This window comes from Mobula birostris, chromosome 5 (assembly GCF_030028105.1).
Source record: "Mobula birostris isolate sMobBir1 chromosome 5, sMobBir1.hap1, whole genome shotgun sequence".
Taxonomy (NCBI): Eukaryota; Metazoa; Chordata; class Chondrichthyes; order Myliobatiformes; family Myliobatidae; genus Mobula; species Mobula birostris.
Window position 1 is genome coordinate 51,073,326 of NC_092374.1, and position 21,434 is coordinate 51,094,759.

A 21,434-nucleotide genomic window follows, 5' to 3' on the forward strand; every position below is an offset into this window, starting at 1 on the left:
GGGAACCCTGAATTTAAATGGTTATGTCAGATTTGAATGCAAATCTTCAACAGTTCTAAACCTAAGGGTGCCACAGTACCTTGGTTATGAAAACTGCAGTAACAGCACATCCAAACCTCTCTTGATTCTCCCTATTCCCCATCCCTAAACCCTAACCTCATCTCTCTCTTCCTGCACTGTCCCCAAAACCACTCACTACAGAGTTTACTGAGATGAGACTGTATGGAAGAAGCTGCATTTGCCTTCATAAACCCAAAAGTATAGAATTAAAAGAGAAAAAACTGACTTCTCATATAAAGAATTTTCCTTGGCATTAAAATTTTGCAGGATTTTTTCCTCTACTGATTTATATGACATGAAATTTACTGTTTTGCAGCAGCAATGCAGTGGAAAAAGCATATGTAAAATCCTCTTCTTTTACTGCTATCTGGGCAGCAGTGCTGGAGCATGAAGGCCCACACTCAATGGTTCAGAAACAGCTCCTTTCCCTCTGCTTTCAGATTTTATGACAAAATAAATTCTTTACAAGAAAAAGTTGCACTCGTGAAGCACCTTCAATTACTCCAAAAGACTGAGGTTTGGTAAAATACTGAAAGGCTTTTATTCGCTGTACAATACGACCTCTGCAGTGAGTATCTGCCCCCGGACTGAGGGGGAGGGGCAAGGCGAACACCTTTATACAGGACTCTGTGGGAGGAGCCACAGGGGCAGTCAGCAGAGGGGTGTGTCCAGACAGGCAACCGAGTTACAACATATATACATGGTTTACCACATTCACCCCTCCTTTTTTTAAAAAGAGTCCTGCGGGGTGAAGTGACAGACAATATTTACAAGAAGTATATTTACAGGTTAAGTCTATCAGGCGGTCGAGTCCATCGCTGTGATCTACGTAGCACCGGCGGTGATTGCATCAGCGATGGCGGTTGTGCTGGCTCCGGCCTGACTTCAGGTGCCAGCACGTTAGGCATCAGTAATCCCTCGTGCCTGTGCGTCGCGCCCGGTATGGGAGTGTCGTGTGGTGTTTGTATAGGGTTTGGGGTGCACGGTGTCTCGTAGGTACATACATTGGTGGGTATGGGGTCAATAGTCACCACGGAGTGTTCAGGGTAAGGGCCCGGAGCTCCTGCGGGCGCCAGGTCGCGGATGGAGACTGTGTCCTCCCGCCCATCAGGTAAAACCACGTAGGCATACTGGGGGTTCGCATGAAGTAAGTGAACCCTCTCAACCATCGGGGAGTATTTATTGCTCCTTGCATGTTTCCGGAGCAGCACTGGCCCCGGGGACGTCAGCCAAGTTGGTAGGGTGGTTCCAGTGGTCGATTTTCTGGGAAAAGAAACGAGCCGCTCATGGGGGGTGGCATTGGTGGCTGTGCATAACAGGGAGCGGATGGAGTGGAGTGCCTCGGGAAAGACCTCCTGCCAGCGGGAGACCGACAGTCCCTTTGACCTGAGGGCTAAGAGTGTGGCTTTCCACACTGTGCCATTCTCCTTCTCTACCTGTCCATTCCCCCGGGGATTATTGCTCATGGTCCTACTAGTTGCAGTACCCCTAGCCAGTAGGTATTGGCGCAGCTCATCACTCATAAACGAGGACCCTCTGTCACTGTGGATATAGCATGGGTATCCAAACAGAGTGAGGAGCTTGCACAGGGCTTTTATAACTGACGTGGTAGTGGTGTCGGGGCAGGGGATGGTGAAGGGGAACCGCGAATACTCGTCAATTACGTTAAGAAAGTACACATTGCAGTCGGTGGAGGGAAGGGGGCCCTTAAAGTCAACACTCAGTCGCTCAAAGGGGCGGGTGGCCTTGATGAGTGGTGCCTTTTCAGGTCGGTAGAAGTGCGGTTTGCACTCTGCGCAGACTTGGCAGTCCCTGGTCATCGTCCTGATCTCCTCAAGGGAGTAAGGCAGGTTCCGGGCTTTCACGAAGTGGAAAAGCCGGGTGACTCCCGGGTGGCAAAGGTCTACATGTAAGGCGTGTAGCCGGTCGATCTGTGCGCTGGCACATGTTCCCTGGGATAGGGCATCGGAGGGCTCGTTGAGCTTCCCAGGCCTGTACATGATGTCATAGTTGTAGGTGGAGAGTTCGATTCTCCACCTCAGAATTTTATCATTTTTGATTTTGCTCCGCTGCTGATTATTAAACATGAACGCGACTGAGCGCTGGTCAGTTAGCAGGGTGAACCTTTTGCCGGCAAGATAGTGCCTCCAGTGCCTTATAGCTTCCACTATGGCCTGGGCCTCTTTCTCTACCACAGAGTGCCGAATTTCAGGGCCTGGAAGGGTACGGGAGAAGAACTCCACTGGTCTTCCTGCCTGGTTGAGGGTAACAGCCAGCACAAAGTCGGAGGCGTCACTCTCTACTTGGAAGGGAATGGCCTCATCCACCGCACGCATTGCTGCTTTGGCAATGTCCCCTTTTATGCGGTTGAAAGCTGTGTGGGCCTCGGCAGAGAGGGGGAATATGGTGGACTTCACCAGGGGGCTGGCCTTGTCTGCATAGTTGGAGACCCATTGGGCATAATATGAAAAGAAGCCCAGGCACCTTTTGAGGGCTCTGAGGGTGTTGGGAAAAGGGAGTTCCAACAGGGGCTGCATACAGTCAGGGTCAGGGCCAATGACTCCATTCTCCACGGCACACCCAAGGATAGCATGTCAGGTGGTCCCAAATACACACTTGTCCTTGTTATAGGTGAGGTTGAAAGATTTGGCCGCTTGGAGAAATTTTTGGAGGTTGTTGTCGTGATCCTGCTGGTCGTGACCGCAGATGGTGATGTTATCCAGATATGGGAACGTGGCCTTCAGTTGGCACTGGTCCACCATCCGGTCCATTGCCCTCTGGAAGCCAGATACACGATTCGTGACACCAAAGGGGACGCGCAGGAATTGATAAAGCCTGCCGTCCGCCTCGAAGGCAGTGTAAGGGCGGTCCTCCCGGCGGATGGGGAGCTGATGGTAAGCGGATTTTAGGTCTATGGTTGAGTACACCTTGTACTGTGCTATCTGATTGACCATATCCGTGATGCGGGGTAGAGGGTACGCGTCGAGCTGCGTGAACCTATTGATGGTCTGGCTATAGTCTACGACCATCCTATTCTTCTCCCCATTCCGAACAACGACCACCTGCACCCTCCAAGGACTTGTGCTTGCCTCAATGACCCCCTCCCTGAGCAGCCACTGCACCTCCAACTTAATGAAAGCTCTGTCCCCCGCGCTGTACCTCCTGCTTTTAGTTGACACGGGTTTACAGTCGGGGGTCAGGTTGGTGAACAGCGGTGGGGGAGGGATCCTGAGGGTGGAGAGGCCGCAAGTGGTGTCAGTAGTGTGGCAGTTGGCATGATGTTGGGTGGGATGCGCGGGTCGGTGTGTGTGTGTGGTCAGTAGCAGGGTATGTGACGTATCTCTACAAAACTGGGGATTTACAACAGTAATTGGCGGGAGGGGCCCATCATACTTCATTGTCACGCTTTTCAGGTGGCTCTGGAAGTCCAACCCCAACAGCACCTGGGCACACAGTTGAGGCAAGACCAGCAACTTAAAGTCCCAATATTCTGTGCCCTGCACCACTAGCGTCGCTGTACAACCCCCCCGGATGTCTGTTGTATGTGACCTGGAGGCCATGGTGACCCTCCGACTTACCGGCCGTATCATGAGTCCACAATGCTGCACCGTGACCGGGTGGATAAAACTCTCCCTGCTGCCTGTGTCAAACAGGCAGCTTGTCCTGTGCCCCCCCACCAGGATGTCCATCATTGACCTTGCGAGCTGGTGGGGAGCGCTTTGGTCGAGGGTCACGGAAGCCAGGGTGGGGTCGCTGTCTTGGTCTGGCGCGGTGGGGTGGCCCGTGAGCACCCGTTGGTCGTAGGCGGTGGGAGGTGGCGCCGACCAAGATGGCTGCCCCATGTCTCGCACGTGGTGGCGGCGTGCAGGGAAGATGGCGGCAAGGAAGATGGCGGCCCCCATGTCTCGCACGTGGTGGCAGTGTGCAGGGAAGATGGTGACCCCCACATCTCGCACGCAGCGCTGCTTGATCCCGCTCGCGGTTTTGACTTACAGACCTTGGCGAAGTGGCCCTTCTTTCCGCAGCTGGAACAGGTAGCTTGTCAGGCCGCGCAGCATTTCCGGGGGTGCTTCTCCAGTCCGCAGAAGTAGCACTTCGCGGACTCACGACTGGCTGTAGCCGAGGTCGATTCGCCGGTGGGTTGCGGGGTCTGCGGCGCCCACGAGGCCATCAGGGGATCGCGTGCCTGGAGAGCCTCGGAGTTATGCAGAGCGGCCTCCAATGTATCAGCCAGCTCCATCGCCGAACTTAGGGTAAGATCGGCTTTTTCCAGCAGCCACTGGCGCACGTACACTGACCTGGTCCCCGTAACGAAGGCGTCTCTCACTAGGAGTTCTGCATGCTGCGCCACCGACAGCTCCTGGCAATTGCAGGCCCGCACAAGCGTCCGTAGGGCCTGGACGAACTCAGCACTCGATTCCCCGGACCGTTGTTGCCATGTCGCTAAGCGATGCCGAGCGTAGACGCTGTTTATCGGCCGCAGGTATTTTCTTTTGAGTGCGTTCATCGCGCCGTCGTAGTTCGGCTGGTCTCTGATCAGCGAATAAACCCGTGGACTGACCCTGGAGAGTAGAACTCTGCGCTTCGCTACGGGGTCGGTCGCTTTAATAGATACGCTTCGAAGCAGGCCAGCCAGAGTTCGAAAGCGTTTCCAGCGGCAGGCATTTGCGGATCGAGGTCCAATTTGTCTGGTCTCAGGGCCTGTTCCATGCTTCAAAATGTACAGCCAATAAAATTGAAGCAACTTCAATTACTCCAAAAGACTGAGGTTTGGTAAAATACAGAAAGGATTTTATTCGCTGTACAATACGACCTCCACAGTGAGTGTCTGCCCCCGGACTGAGGGGAAGGGGCAAGGCGAACACCTTTATACAGGACTCTGTGGGAGGAGCCACAGGGGCAGTCAGCAGAGGGGTGTGTCCAGACAGGCAACCGAGTTACAACATATATACATGGTTTATCACAACTCGGAATGGCTTAACCTCAAATCCAATAAAATCATGAACACTGTCTCATTATTCCTTTTATGCACTTCTTATTGTTTTTGTAATTTATAGCAATCTTATGTATTTTTCCACTGCACTGCCACTGCAAAACAATATATTTCACGTTATATAATTCAGTGGAAAAATAATCCTACAAAATTTAATGCCAAAATAAATTCTTTATATGAGACATGATTTTTTTTTTCCTTTTAATTCTATTCCTTTGTGTTTATGAAGGCAACTTTAGATTCTCCCATACAGTTTAATCTCAATAAACTCTGCAGTGAGTGTTTTTGGGGACAGTGTGGGGAGATAGAAGTCAGGTTAAGGTTTAGGGACAGGGACTAGGGAGAATCAAGAGTCAAGGGCTGGAGCCAGTGTTTGAAGTCCAAGTTGGAGTGCTCTCAGTTGAAGATCAGTGATCCTGGAGGTCACATTGGCAGGCGCTAAAGAGACCAGGTTACCAGGGAAAGATGTACTTGCAAATCTGTAAGTTGACGTCCAAAGAAAAAATCTGTGATCAGTAAGCCTTGAGGTCAAGACCTGGAGGTCAAACCTGTGACTGGCAGTTCCAGGGGTCAATATCCATAGGACAAATTCTGGATGTAAAGCTGAAAGTTGAAGTCCAGAGTCAGGAAGTACAGATTCCGAGGGTCAAAGACCAAAATCAGCAAGTCTGGTGGTAGTTCCAGTCTGCAAGTCCTGGCCAGGGACCAGAGTTTAGATCCCAATGCCTATGAGTCTGAGAGTCCAGGTCCGGGAACTGGAGACCTGGAGGTGGTCTGGCCTGGGCTTGGAGGATTGTCTGTGTTGTGTGTGTGTGTGTGTGTGTGTGTGTGTGTGTGTGTGTGTGTGTGTGTATGTGTGTGTGTGTGTGGGGTGGGGGGTAGAAGGACATGTGGATAGGACGGAGAACAAGGGCATGTTTGACTGTTGTTGGTTTGTTTTGTTCTGTTGTTGTTGATGTTCTCGCTGTTTGCTTTGGTCTGCCAAAACATTGCAGGCATGCTATGTTGGAAATGGAATACGTGATGGCACTTTTACGAGCTGCTCCTACCACATCCTCAGGTGTGTTGGTTGTTAAATACGTTTCACTGTCTTTTTCAATGTACAAATGATAATTAAATCTGAATCTGATTCTGAGATGTCAGTGCTTATTTTAGGTATTCCCAATAGGCATGGACTAATAAGCTGGTGCTTCAAAGGATACATACTTTCAATTACTACATCCATATTTATACATGGCATTGTTGTTTTCAGAGAATTTTAGCAATTTTTTGAACTAGTTTGTCATAGCATCCACTAGCAAACAATACCTTAGCAGAAATGAGAAACAAATGGGTAATTTTGATGTAGATTCAGTGTATAATCATACAAATATATCACTTTCAATGATTAACATGGAATATTCTCTGCCTGTTAACATCTTTAAGAGCAAATTTCACATTTCTTTCCTTGTCACTATTCCATATACCCTGATTCTCATGTAATAATTCCATTCAGGAATACTGGATGCAATACTCTCAGATTGACAGCCACTCTTTCTTAAGTTGCTGTGCTTGTATGTAAGCCCCTATGACCTCTGATGATCAGTCAAGATTGACAATTCAGCATCCATGGTCAATCCAAAAGCAGATCAATAGGTCTTGTGTAGATAACCAGTACTCATCTTGTAGATTATTGACCATGTTCCCTATTAAAAATATCACTTAAGGAAACACTGTTTTCCTGTAAAGGGCATGGGCCAAGTAAAGTGTATCAAGAAGGATCAAGTATTTAAATTAAAGAGCTTGTTGGCAAAGTTATTTCACATGCAACCAAAGAGGTGTCTGAAACCAAAAAGCTTGGGTTTAAAGTACCAAGTAAAAGGTTCAGCTGGAATGTAAGGAAGAATTTTGTCACCTAGAAGGTCGTAAAGATTCAGTATATATTGCATGAGGGGGTGATGGAGGTAGAGACTCTCACAATATTTAAGTATCTAAATGAGCAGCTAGTTGGATTAGAGTGTAAAATTGTAATTTTTCTCATTGTGTCATATGCTTACTTGCATATGGATATGATCACCTGTATGTATGTCATTTTGGTATCTTATTCAGTAAATTTTCAGTAATGTAGAGTAGCCGATTCTGCATTTTCCTGGAATCTTTCTTAGTATTTCTGCAGCAGGTATCATGCCCCTTGAAACTAATTACTTTATAGGTTACAAATTATTGATGGAATATGTTTACATCTCTCGTCTGAGTACGATATTTCTACGACTTCTTTTTCTTTGCCTTCTTCCTTTTTTTCTTTGCTATTTGTTCTTACAACACTCAATGAAATGGTCATAACTATCAAGATTTAGAACTCTTTCTTTATTTTCAAAGAACCTCTGGATCAGTATTGCCAAATCCAACAGTTTGGCATAGTCAGCAGGATGGATGCAATGATTTAATGATATGGAAGAATCACAGATGAAGTTAAAGTTATCAGTGCACATACTTAAAATTTAAAAATAGAGAGATTTGCTTTATTTGTCACGTGTACTTTGAAACATGCAGTGAAATGTGTTGCTTTACATCAATAATCAACACAGTCTGAGATGTGATATCACAATATCCAATAACCTGAATCAGCAAGACATAAAAAGGCTATGGATCAGTGGGATTAGTATTAGTGGGATCTCCACAGCCACCATGGATAGGGAGAGGTGATGGATTTGTCTCTGTGTTCTGGCTCATGACCAATGATGGCAAGATCTTCTGTTCACCTTGGATGCAAACCTTTGCTAGTTATCCATTATTCCTTTATAGTTAAAGAAATCCATGCCCCACCCCTTAGGGCTGATGTATTCTGGTGGTTTATGCAGTGTCCATAACAGAATGGAATATTTTACATGGGGTCCAACCAAGACTGTTTATAATTGCAATATCTTTTTCAGTTGTTTACAGCAGAACCCTCTAAAATAAAAACAAACATCTCACTCTACTTTTTTTTTGCAAATACAAAGACTTTTAAGAACTTGCCTCCTCAGATAACCCTCTGCTTCACAATTGTTCCCATGTCTGACCACTGATATTTGTCTTTATTGGGTCTAAAGTAGATATCCACACATTTCCTCACATTAAACTAATTCTACCACAACTCTACCCGCTGCTTCTATCCTTGTAACTTTCTGTCTCACATATTTACATACAGTTCAATGCAACCTGAGTAATGTCAGCCAGCACAGCTCCCAATTTCCTTGTCTAAGTAATTTAGTGAACATCTACAGCTCTTGTACACATTCCTAGTTTGGGTACACCGGAACTTAATCTCATATCGGTGTATATCTCATTACTTAACTCTTTCCTTCCCGATCCCTATCAATTTCTCACCCATGTGAAAAGATTTCCTCTAAATGCACATGGCTTTTGTTTGTTAACAGCTTCATGTACAGAATATTTTCTAGAAGTCCATGTAAGTAATATTTATAGACATTCTCTAACCTGCCACATTAATAACCTAATCAAAAAATTAAAATACTTACTTTTGCAATGTTCCGATAAGAATTGTCCTTTGTTATTCAAATAACAAGCCATGGGTGACAAAGGACATTAAGGACATCCTGAACGCTAAAAAGAGGGTGTTTAGAGATGGAAATAGGGAGAAGCTGAGGGCAATACAGGGGGACCTGAAAGCCAGGATCAGGGAGGCTAAAGACAGGTACAGGAGGAAGCTTGAGTGGAAACTCCAGCAGAACAACACGAGAGAGGTCTGGAGGGGGATGAGGACCATCACTGGGTTCTGGCAAACTAGCAACAGAGGAGCTGAAGGCAGTGTGGACAGGGCCAATGAACTTAGCCTGTTCTTTAACAGAGTTGACATTGTGGCCCCTGGCCATCCCCCACATGAGCCATCTGTTGTTGGCCCCCAACCAACACATATTCTACTCTCCCCTCCTACCCCTCCTCACAGTTCCCCACCCTACTCTCATGACTATACCCCTTCCCCACACGAAACCACCACGGTGGGCTTCACAGCTGAACAGGTGAGAAGACAGCTGAAACGTCTCAACCCAAGCAAGGCTGCCGGACCGGATAGTGTCAGTACCAGGGTGCTCAAAGCCTGTGCCCCTCAGCTATGTGGAGTGCTTCGCCATGTATTCAACCTGAGCCTGAGGCTCCAGAGGGTTCCTGTACTGTGGAAGATGTCCTGCCTCGTCCCTGTGCCGAAGACACTGCGCCCCAGCGGCCTCAATGACTACAGACCTCCCACATCATGAAGACCCTGGAGAGACTTGTTCTGGAGCTGCTCCGGCCTATGGTCAGGCCACACTTAGATCCTCTCCAGTTCGCCTACCAGCCCCTACTAGGAGTTGAGGATGCCATCGTCTACCTGCTGAACGGTGTCTACGCCCACCTGAACAAGTCAGCGAGCACTGTGAGGGTCATGTTTTTTTGACTTCTCCAATGCGTTCAACACCATTCGCCCTGCTCTGCTGGGGGAGAAGCTGACAGTGATGCAGGTGGATGCTTCCCTGGTGTCATGGATTCTTGATTACCTGACTGGCAGACCACAGTATGTGTTCTTGCAACACTGTGTGTCCGACAGAGTGATCAGCAGCACTGGGGCTCCACAGGGGACTGTCTTGTCTCCCTTTCTCTTCACCATTTACACCTCGGACTTCAACTACTGCACAGAGTCTTGTCATCTTCAGAAGTTTTCGGATGACTCTGCCATCGTTGGATGCATCAGCAAGGGAGATGAGGCTGAGTACAGGGCTATGGTAGGAAACTTTGTCACATGGTGTGAGCAGAATTATCTGCAGCTTAATGTGAAAAAGACTAAGGAGCTGGTGGTAGACCTGAGGAGAGCTAAGGTACTGGTGACCCCTGTTTCCATCCAGGGGTCAGTGTGGACATGGTGGAGGATTACAACTACCTGGGGATACGAATTGACAATAAACTGGACTGGTCAAAGAACACTGAGGCTGTCTACAAGAAGGGTCAGAGCCGTCTCTATTTCCAGAGGAGACTGAGGTCCTTTAACATCTGCCGAACGATGCTGAGGATGTTCTACGAGTCTGTGGTGGCCAGTGCTATCATGTTTGCTGCTGTGTGCTGGGGCAGCAGACACCAACAGAACCAACAAACTCATTCGTAAGGCCAGTGATGTTGTGGGGATGGAACTAGACTCTCTCACGGTGGTGTCTGAAAAGAGGACGCTGTCTAAATTGCATGCCATCTTGGACAATGTCTCCCATCCACTACATTATGGGTGGGCACAGGAGTACATTCAGCCAGAGACTCACTCCACCGAGATGCAACACAGAGCGTCGTAGGAAGTCATTCCTGCCTGTGGCCATCAAACTTTACAACTCCTTCCTTGGAGGGTCAGACACCCTGAGCCAATAGGCTGGTCCTGGACTTATTTCATAATTTACTGGCATAATTTGCATATTACTATTTAACTATTTATGGTTTTATTACTATTTATTATTTATGGTGCAACTGTAACGAAAACCAATTTCCCCTGGGATCAATAAAGTATGACTATGACTGTAAGATTTTCCTCTCTCTGGCTAAATCATGTGTTCAATCAATTGAGTGCTCAAGATATATATAACCATATAACAATTACAGCATGGAAACAGGCCATCTTGGCCCTTCTAGTCCGTGCTGAACTCTTACTCTCACCTAGTCCCACCGACTTGCACTCAGCCCATAACCCTCCATTCCTTTCCTGCAGCTGTCCAATTTAACTTTAAACGACAACATTGAACCTGCCTCAACCACTTCTGCTGGAAGTTCGTTCCACACAGCTACCACTCTCTGAGTAAAGAAACTCCCCCTCATGTTACCCCTAAACCTTTGCCCTTTAACTCTCAACTCATGTCCTTTCGTTTGAATCTCCCCTACTCTCAATGGAACAAGCCTATCCACGTCAACTTTTATCTATGTCCCTCATAATTTTAAATACCTCTATCAAGTCCCCCCTTAACCTTATACGTTCCAAGGAATAAAGACCTAACTTGTTCAACCTTTCTCTATAACTTAGGTGATGAAACCCAGGTAACATTCTAGTAAACCTTCTCTGTACTCTCTGTATTTTGTTGACATCTTTCCTATAATTCGGTGACCAAAACTGTACACAATACTCCAAATTTGGCCTGACCAATGCCTTGTACAATTTCAACATTACATCCCAACTCCTATACTCATTGCTCTGATTTATGAAGGCCAGCATACCAAAAGCTTTCTTCACCACCCTATCCACATGAGATTCCACCTTCAGGGAAGTATGCACAATTACTCCTATATCCTCTGTTCTACTGCATTCTTCAATGACCTACCATTTACCATGTATGTCCTATTTTGATTAGTCCTACCAAAATATAGTGCCTCACATTTATCAGCATTAAACTCCATCTGCCATCTTTCAGCTCACTCTTCTAACTGGCCTAAATCTCTCTGCAAGCTTTGAAAACCTACTTCATTATCCACAACTCCACCTATCTTAGTATCATCTGCATACTTACTCATCCAATTTACCACCCCATCATCCAGATCATTAATGTATATGACAAACAACATTGGACCCAGTACAGATCCCTGAGGCACACCACTAGTCACCGACCTCCAATCTGTCAAACAGTTATCCACCACCACTCTCTGGCGTCTCCCATCCAGCCACTGCTGAATCCATTTTACTACTTCAATACCTAACTAATACCTAATGATTGAACCTTCCCAACCAACCTTCCATGTAGAACCTTGTCAAAGGCCTTACTGAAGTCCATATAGACAACATCTACCGCTTTAACCTTGTCAACTTTCCTAGTAACCTCTTCAAAAAATTCGATAAGATTTGTCAAACATGACCTTCCGTGCATAAATCCATGTTGGCTGTCCCTAATCAGACCCTGTCTATCCAGATAATTATATATACCATCTCTAAGAATACTTTCCATCAATTTACCCACTACTAATGTCAAATCTTAAAGATATCTTATAGTAACATACTAACAACTTTGATATCTCCAGTACTATGATTTTCTGAATCTCCACAAATATCATTTGTACCTCCGATACTAAATAACACTTGTTGCTTCAATGAATGCTGCTTAATCATACAGCCAAAGGACAAGATAGCTGAACAAGTAACTTTGGTATTACAACAGACAGCTTTGGGGGAAAAGAAACATCTTACATGTATTCGTTGATTGGATATGGACATTACTGGAAATACAGCAATATTGATTGCCCACTTCTTAAGAAACTCATAGTGAAATATCTTCTTGAATTCCCACAGTCCTATTGGTGACAGCTTTCTTAGTGTGCTATTGACTATGTAGCATTAACATTTAGATACAAGGACAGTGGAGGAATTGTAATGCATTTCCCAGTCAGAATAGCATTCAGTTTGGAGGGGAAGCTGCAGATGATGTTGCCTTTGCTCTTCTTAGCAATAGATGTCATGAGTTTGTGAGACACTGTCAAAGTTGTCTTGGCCAGGTAACTGCTGTGCATTTTGTTGACGACAACCATGATACGTTGAAGATTGGAGAGCGCCATAGAGCATTACAGCATAGAAACAGGCCCTTTGGCCCATCTGGTCATGACCAACTATTATTTTGCCTATTCCCATTGATTGGCTCCTGAATTATAGCCTTCCATACGTGCAGTGTGATGAGAAGCTAGTGTTACCTTGATTGGGGTGCTGTTGTAGTGCTGAGAGGCTACAAGGCCTGGCGACTGCCAAGAATGAGCCAAATACGAACAGAGGGAACAAGGACCTAGGAATACAAGTTCATGGTTCCCTAAGGTTGATGTCACAGATGGTCGGCAGAGGGGGTTGTAGCGATGAAGGATTTTGGTACACTGGCCTCAGTCAGTAAGGTCAATGAGTATAAAAGCTGGGATGTTATTTTGCAGTTGTATAGAAAGTCGGAGGGGGCACATTTGCAATATTGTATTCAGTTTTGAACACAACATTGCAAATGCGGCTGCACAACACCCTGCTACAGAAAAAAAAATGCCATTACGCTGGAAATAGTGCACAGAAGGTTTATAAAGTTGGGTAGGATGACTTTTTCATTGGAGTACGTATATGAAAATGAAGGTGATCTTGTAGGGGTGTATAAAATCATGAGGAACATAGATAAGGTCAATGTTCATAGTCTTTTCCCAAATAATTAAGTACTTTGACCTTACCTATGTTGGGGATTTAAGGTGAGAGGCTAGGGATTTAATAGGAACCTGAGGGGCAATTTTTTCACTAAGAGGATGGTCAGCGCATGGAAAAGTTGCCAGAGGACATGATTGAGGAAGGGACATTAGCAATATTTAAAAGCGTGAATAAGAAGGGACAGAGGCATGTGGGCAGATGGACATGCATAGGTGGGAACCTTGGGCGGCATGGATCATTTGAGCTGAAGGGCATGATCCTATGCTGTATGGGTTTTAAATATTTCGAGACAAATGACAAATAACATAGGTAAACTGGATAGTGACAGCCTTTTTCACTGGGTGTGCAAGACTAAAACTAGCACACATAGGTTTAAGGTGAATTGGGAAAGTTTTATAACAGACTCAAAGGGCAGCATTTTTGCACAGGTTATGGTGGGTTAAGAGAACGAATGGTAGAGATAGGTACACTTACAATGTTTAAAAGTAATTTGCTCAAGTACAAGGATAGAAGTGTTTCCAAGGGATATGGGCCAAACATAAGCAAACACTAGCTCAGATAGACATCTTGGATGATTTGGCTGAAGGACCTGTTTCCCAGCTGCATAACTCTATGACTCAAGGACTCTAAATACTGTACACTCAGGAGAGTGCAGGGTGTTTGTTCTTCTCTTGTGCCTCTGAAATGAATAAATCTGCTCCTGCCAACATTTGCTACAAAATCACACAACCTTTTTTTTCAGGGCAGTGTGAAGTTTACAAAAGAATCAACTGAGAAAGTCATTTGCAGGCATCAATGCATAAATGTTATTGATAAATAATATAATTAAAATGAACGTTTTGCACTTTACATGAGGTGGATATGGAAATACATTTTCTCTCAAGTTTCACACCCATAGTTGGCTTATCATTGGGGCATACAGCAATGAAATAGACAATTCAACAACTCTAGTTGTCAAGGCTGCTCTCAGTTGTTATGTAGTTTCCTCTTCAATCTTACATCAGGTTACTGAACCAACTTTACAAAGTGAAAGAAACTGTTTTGCATGTCAGAAAAAGGCTGAATAATCAGAAATGTAAATCAGTTCAGCTAAGGCCAATGCTGGGTTTCTCCCAAAGCCTTGCTTATTCAATTCATCTCTGTCGTTTTTGAAAGACTTTTGGGCAAGAAGTTGCACGCAACAGTGTCAAGACAGAAATGTCATGGACACTAATGGTTCTGAGAGGTGGTGTTAATATGAGAGAAATAGGCCACTTTTCAGATGTAGGCAAAAGAATGGGGGGGGAAATCTAATTCATTCACAGAGTAATGACTGTTTATTTATGACTTCCTCTTTAACATTTCAAGGTTGTTTGTCTACTTATTCAACAGGGCTTGCTATGAATGGTGCACAGTAAGTTATTTTCCTTATCAGACTGATCAGGAGTAGTCTATTTGTCTGTTTTATTCCGCTCAATTCCATATGTCATGTCCATAGTTCTAATAATGGTTTCTCTGAGTCAAATGAATTAATTTGATTTTGTCTGAAGGAAACGTCCAGTAGCTAAGCCAGTCAGCAAGGAAAGCATTTTAAACACAATTAAAAATGATAATAAAATATTAATTAATACAGATATTACAGCTTAGTGCAGGAAACCTGGAGGCAAAAATCTGTAAACTGAATTAATGATGATAAAGAAAGAAACTGTAATAAGTGAAAGAAATCAGAAGCAGCCTAACATTTGTTCATTACTCCTGACATGGTGGATCTCTTTCCTGTGCTCTCATAACACTATAACTATATTCACCTACGTTAGACATCAGCAAGCAGTCCACCCTTGTTGTGTATTTAATATTTAAGTTATATTTGAGTAATCTTGTAAATATATTGTTCAATTAAGCATTTCTTTCTGTTTATATAACTCATTATAGTTTATATGTATAAATCTGTGAATTGCATACCTCATCACGCTACCATGTGATATGCGCATGCCTCATTTAAAGTTAAAAAAATGAAGCACACTACTAATCTCCCAACTCTCTTGTTTAATGTTTGAAATTATAAAACATAGTTTAGGTGATGAAGTATTTTTAAAATGAACCTGAGGCAGCTACCAACCTGTTGAAGCGCAGCAAGATGTTTGAATTTAAAATAAGAGCAATGAGGAATGACCAAGTAAAAAAGTGTAGCACAGCACATGCAGAGATGTTTGTGTAAAAAATGGCAGAAAATGGAAGAATCCACGGGTTCATAAAAAGTGAGTACTGAGTGATAATAATCATAAAATCAGAAGTGGCTGGCTGCATCGGAAAGATAGAAGAACTTGATTGCTCACCAGGTAACTGGCTCATGTATACTGAGCTAATGGAACAGTATTTTAAAGCAAATAGTTAATGAGAAACAAGTACCAATTTTGCTGAGTTCATTGGGTTTAAAGGCACACAGTTTGTTTCGCAATTTAACTGCTCCAAACAAACTAGCAGAATTAAGCTTTGCTGATATCGTAAAAGAAATGCGAGAACATTCAGAACTGTAATAATTATTGACTGCAAAATGCTTTAGGTTTCATAAGTGGAATCAAAAGAAAGGGGAGTCCATTTCAGTGTACGTGGCTGAATTGTAGATATCGTTGGAGCATTGTTAGTTCACTAATGGGCTTAATGATACACTGAGAGATTGTTTAGTTTGTGGAATCTTACAAGAAAATATTCAAAAATGGCTCCTATCTGGACCACAACTTATATTTTAAAAAAAGTTGAAATTACTGTATCAATGGAAACAGAAAACAGAGACGCAATTGACTTGCTGTCAGGAATGAAAGCGAGCATGAACAAAATTATAGTGTCTAAATAGAAACCAGCCTGGCTAAACAAATAGTGTTACCATTGCTGCAGAGGCTCAGACACACCAAACCAATGCAGATTTAAAGGGAAAACTTGCAGAAACTGCAACAAAGTAGAAAACATACAAAGAGCATGTCAGGCAGACAAAAATAAATGGACTGCTCAGGGAAGAGAAAAAGATAAAAGTCCAGATGCAATTTCAATAAGAGCACGAATTTGCACATTGTTGATGAAAAATCTGATAATAATGGTAGTGAACAGGACTGGATACCCTTGAGATTTACAATGTGAAAATTAACAATAGACAAGCAACATGGTTTACATCAGAGGTGAATGGCAGCTTAATTAAAATGGAACTGGATAATAGCTTGGCTGTTTCAGTTAGTCGACAAAATGAGTTTGAATGGCATTTTGAAGATACTGAACTGAAGCCTGCAAATATCCAATGAAGAACTTACACGAGAGAAAAGATAACTCCTGCAGGAATGACATTTGCAATACTACAAACAACAAGCCACATTGAGCTGGTAAATAGTAGAAACAGGATTATCAACATTGTGGGGTTATGATTAGCTGTGACAGCTACAACTTGATTGGAGACATGAAAACAGAGGATTCTTCAGATGGTGCTGTTGATAAGGAAACCAAGAGGAGAGATCAGATCATAAAGGAAGCAATAGAAGGAATAATAAGAGAATATTCTAGTGAATTAAATGTATCTTCCAAAGATCAAGACGCACAAACTAGAAGTTGAAAAAGTAAGGAGAAGAAAGGTACTTAGAGCTGTCAGAACCATTTCCTGCATTCTCAGAGTCACCTGAGTTCATTGGGTTTAAAAGCAGCTTCCAATGTACTTGCTCTTTGCTATTCCACTGCCAAATACACCTGCCCTGCATGGGAAAGATCTACTCATGCCAAGAAGATGGATGCTGTTCTGAATGCAAGCTGCTGACTTATCACAGGTTGTTTAAAACCAACAAACACTAACAGCCTATATATCCATGCGGGTATTGCTCCACAATAAGAAGATCGGTAGCCAGCAAGAAAGAATGACTCCGTCAAACATCAGATGAGAGGCATCCTCTTCATGGTCATACACCTAAACCCAGCCACCTAAAATCAAGGAAGAGCTTCATGGACAGTTTGTTCCATTACAATCAACCCCATCTGAAGTCCGCATCGCCTTGTGGAAAGACCAGCTCGCCAGTCTCAAACAACCCTCAACGATGGAAATTCCACCCGATGAAAGCCTTCCCCGAGGAGGTGATTGCAACTGGGCAAGCTGGAAGTGCCTTCACAGACTTAGGACTGATGTAGGTCGCTCAAAGGTGTCACTCAGCAAATGGGGATATACAACCAGCCTGACAACTTGTGAATGTGGAACTGAGCCACAAACCATACAACATCTCCTGCAATGGCCATCGCTAGAAGAACCCTGCACTGTTGCAGATCTTGCTGAATTCAACTACAAGGCACAAAAACATGTCCAGTTCTGGCTGGGCCATGGACATGATAAGAAGAGTCATCTCCTACAACCAGTATGATTGTGGCCCCAGAACCTGAGATTGTTTTCACAGCCACATGTCTCACGGGCCACGCAGAGTTACCCCCATATTAGGAAGCACATTATCCTACGAGAATATGAAAGCCTCCGCAGTGATTAAATCTTAAGGCCTGAATGGGACAATTTAAAATTTTCTATGCTATTTAGATTATGAAGACACGCAATCCTCTTTTATTTGCATTTAATAATGCATGCATTAAGAAATGATACAATATTTCCTCCGTTGTGATACCACAAAACACAGGACAGACCAAGACTGAAAAAAAATAACAAAACCACATAATTATAACATATAGTTACAACAGGGCAATAATACCATAACTTGATGAAGAAGTCCATGAGCACAGTAGAAGTTCAAAGTCTCTCAAGTGTCCCACATCTCATGCAGACGGGAGAAGGAAGAAAAACTCTCCCTGCCATACCCAACCATGGCCCGACTCCCAGTCATCCGAAAACTTCGAGCTCTGATCAGCTCTCCGACACCGAGTACTGAGTGCCATCTCTATCCGAACGATTCAACCTCCATCTCAGTTGCCAACAGCAGGCAAGGCCGGGGATCTTGAGGTCTTCCCTCCGAAAGATTCCCGACCGCGCAGCAACAACAGCAGCGAACGAGCGTTTCAGAAATTCTTCCAGATGTTCCTCTGTGCTTTCACGTCCATCTCCATCAAATCAGAAATTGTCCATGGCTCCTATTTAACGGATACGATATTATTTTTCACTGGAGGGCTGCGCATGCGCGGTGCGCTGCTCTCTCTCCTCCCGCCGTTTATGTCTATATATAGTAGTTGTATTATATAATATACTGATTATATAGTTGAGATACATTCTATATTGTGTTGGAGTTCATAGCCAAGCAGGGAAGGTTGATGTGTACTTAACATTTCAGTAATATCTGAGTAATCACATATATATATATAATTTGATTAAGCAGTCTTGTCCATTTAAATAAATCATTATGGTTTATATGTAAAAAGTCATAAATCATTATGGTTTATATGTAAAAAGTCTTTCTTGAAGTTAAAAAAAACTAAGATTCATATCTCTCGGCTCTCATTTCTCTTTGAATTAGTTTAATGTTTTGCGGACTCCGTTTGCCGCTCCAATACGGCAAACTGTGAACATATTAAACAACAGACTGACACCAATTGTCAATAAAGGTGCAGCGATCAGGTAGTGGTATTTATTCCATGCTGATGAAGTGAAGTATTCCGCTTTGGAATTGAAGTGCAATTGAACATTGTCAAGTTACAAAACATAACAGCCTTCCTATTAGCCATTTGTCTATGAGGAGGGTCTTTTGTCATATGCTTAATCAATAACGAAGGCTCAACCAAGATCTTTTGATGCACCTGAACTGTTGTGAGAGATATTCTGGCACAGTCCAGGAATTATCAGGATGGAGTGGAGCTCAGAGGGGTGGGGGCTATGACAGGATTGGGGATGCAGGTTGGGGAAAATGAGGTTCCTGAAGGACTTATTGCCAGGACTATAGTGGTGTGAGTCTGGAAGGGATGATTGTTGAACTTCATTAAGCAGATATTTTGTTTATACTTATTTTTAAGCCATTTTCTTCTTTTTATTAAGCTGGAAAGGGTGCAGTAAAGATGCATGGGAACGTTACTTGGACTGGAGGCTTGAGTTATAATGAAAAACTAGATAGGCTTTTCCATTTTTTTCCCACTGGATTAGAGGATTCAAAGGGATTATTTTACAGAGGTACATACAGTAAAATCATGAGGTGCGCATAGTTAATATGAATGGTAACTGTCTTTTTTTCTCAGGGTAGGGGGATCTAAAGATAGAGGCCATAGATTTAAGGTGAGAGGAGAAAAATGTAATGGGACCTGAGAAGAATTTTTTTTCACACAGAATGTGGTGAGTATATGGAAAGAGCTGTCAGAGTAAGTAGCAAAGACAGGTATAATTACAATGTTTCAAAGACTTTTGGACAGGTACTCAAGTAGAAAAGGATTAGAGAAATATGAGCAAAATGGATGAAACTGGGACCAGCTTGGATAGGCAGGTTGATCAGCATGGATGTTGGGCTGAAGGGCCTGCTTCTATGATATATAACTGTATGACTCTTAGATGACTGGCATGGAGACACTTGGTGACATTTCACTACTGAGCTCTTACTTAGAATGGGAGTAGTTGCAAGTTCCGTTCCTATGCCAAAACACAAAACAGGCAAAACACATAATTTTCAATCGCCTGAGTTGACAAAGCTTTACATGTCATCAGTCACATGATCTTCCATATTTGCAGGTGATGAAAGAACAGGGAAGGATGTGATTGTGTTGGAGAGAGTGCAAAACACATTCACCAGGTTGTTGCCTGGTTATTGTCTGGGGAAACATTGCATGGGGTGGGTTGTTTTTACAGGTGATATGGTAGTGTAGTGGTTAGCACATTGCTTTACAGAGCCCATGATCACTGATCAGGGTTCAATTCCCACCACAGCCTCTACAAAGTTTGTACATTCTCTTCCTGGCCATGTGGATTTCCTCCAGATGCTCTGGTTTTCTCCCACATTCCAAAGATGCACGGTTAGAGTTTGTAAGCTATGAGTATGCTATGTTGGCACCAGAAGTGTGGTGACACATGAGCTGCCCAGCACAATCCTCACTAATTTGATGTGATTTGACATAAACAATGTGTTTTACTGCCTGTTTTAATTATGTGTGACAAATAAAGCTAATCCTAATTTTTTCCTGGAGTGAGGAAGGCTGAGGTATAACGTGATAAAAGTATGCACAATTATGAGGGGTGCAGATGGACTAGGGTAACATTTTTTTTCCCGTGGTGCAGGTAAAAAAAACAATGGGTCATACATTTAAGGTGAGAGGAGGATGTTTCAAATTGAATTTGAGCGGTAACTTCTTTTACATGGGAGTGGTTGATATCAGGAGTATACTTCCGTAGGAGGTGGTGGAATCAGATACACTCACAATGTATAAAAGAAATTTAAACTGATACTTAAATTAGCAAGGCATAGACGTAAATGGCCCAAATGCAAACAAATAAGATTAGCATAAATGGGCACAAAGGTTGTCTTTTTATGTGAAATCCCACAATAGAGACTTTTACATTGCAAGATAGTCATATTATCAGTACCTTTACTTTCTCAGGAGGTTAAGGAAGTTATCACCGTATATTCTAAAAAAATTCAATAGATGTACTGTTGGTTGCATCGTGGTCTGGTACAGCAATTCAAATACGCAGGAATGCACAAAGCTGCAGAGTGGTAGTGTATTCAGCCTAGTAAATTATGGGCATATCTACAGGATGTACTGACTCACGGCAGCAACAACTATCATTAATGATCCCCAGAATCCAGGCCATATCACCTTCTCACAGTTACCATTGGGCAAGAGGTACAGAACCCCAAAGACCCATACCACCAGGTTGAAGAACAGCTACTTCTCTTCAGTCATTCAGACCTTGAACCAACAAGCACAGCCTGACCACTACAGTTCAGCAGCACTATGCACTTTGACCATTTTGAACTAAAATAGAATTTTTTTGTTCTAATTGTGTTTTTCTTGTAAAAGTAGTGTATAATTTACGTCTAAATTATGTGATTCTTGTGAATGCTGCTTATATGAAACTGTTTGACTGTGATACTGCTGCACACATGTAGTTGTGCATCTGATAATAAACTCGATGCTTTGTTTTCAGCTTTGACTATTTTGCCTATGTATAATACTGTATGCTGTTGGTACAATTGAATAGTGTAATATCCAAACACTGAAACTTCTCAAATGAGAGTCACCCACATTTTCATTAGTTAGAAATCACAAATAAAATGTAGAATGCATGTTTTGAGAAGTTCCATTTCATGCAATAAAGGG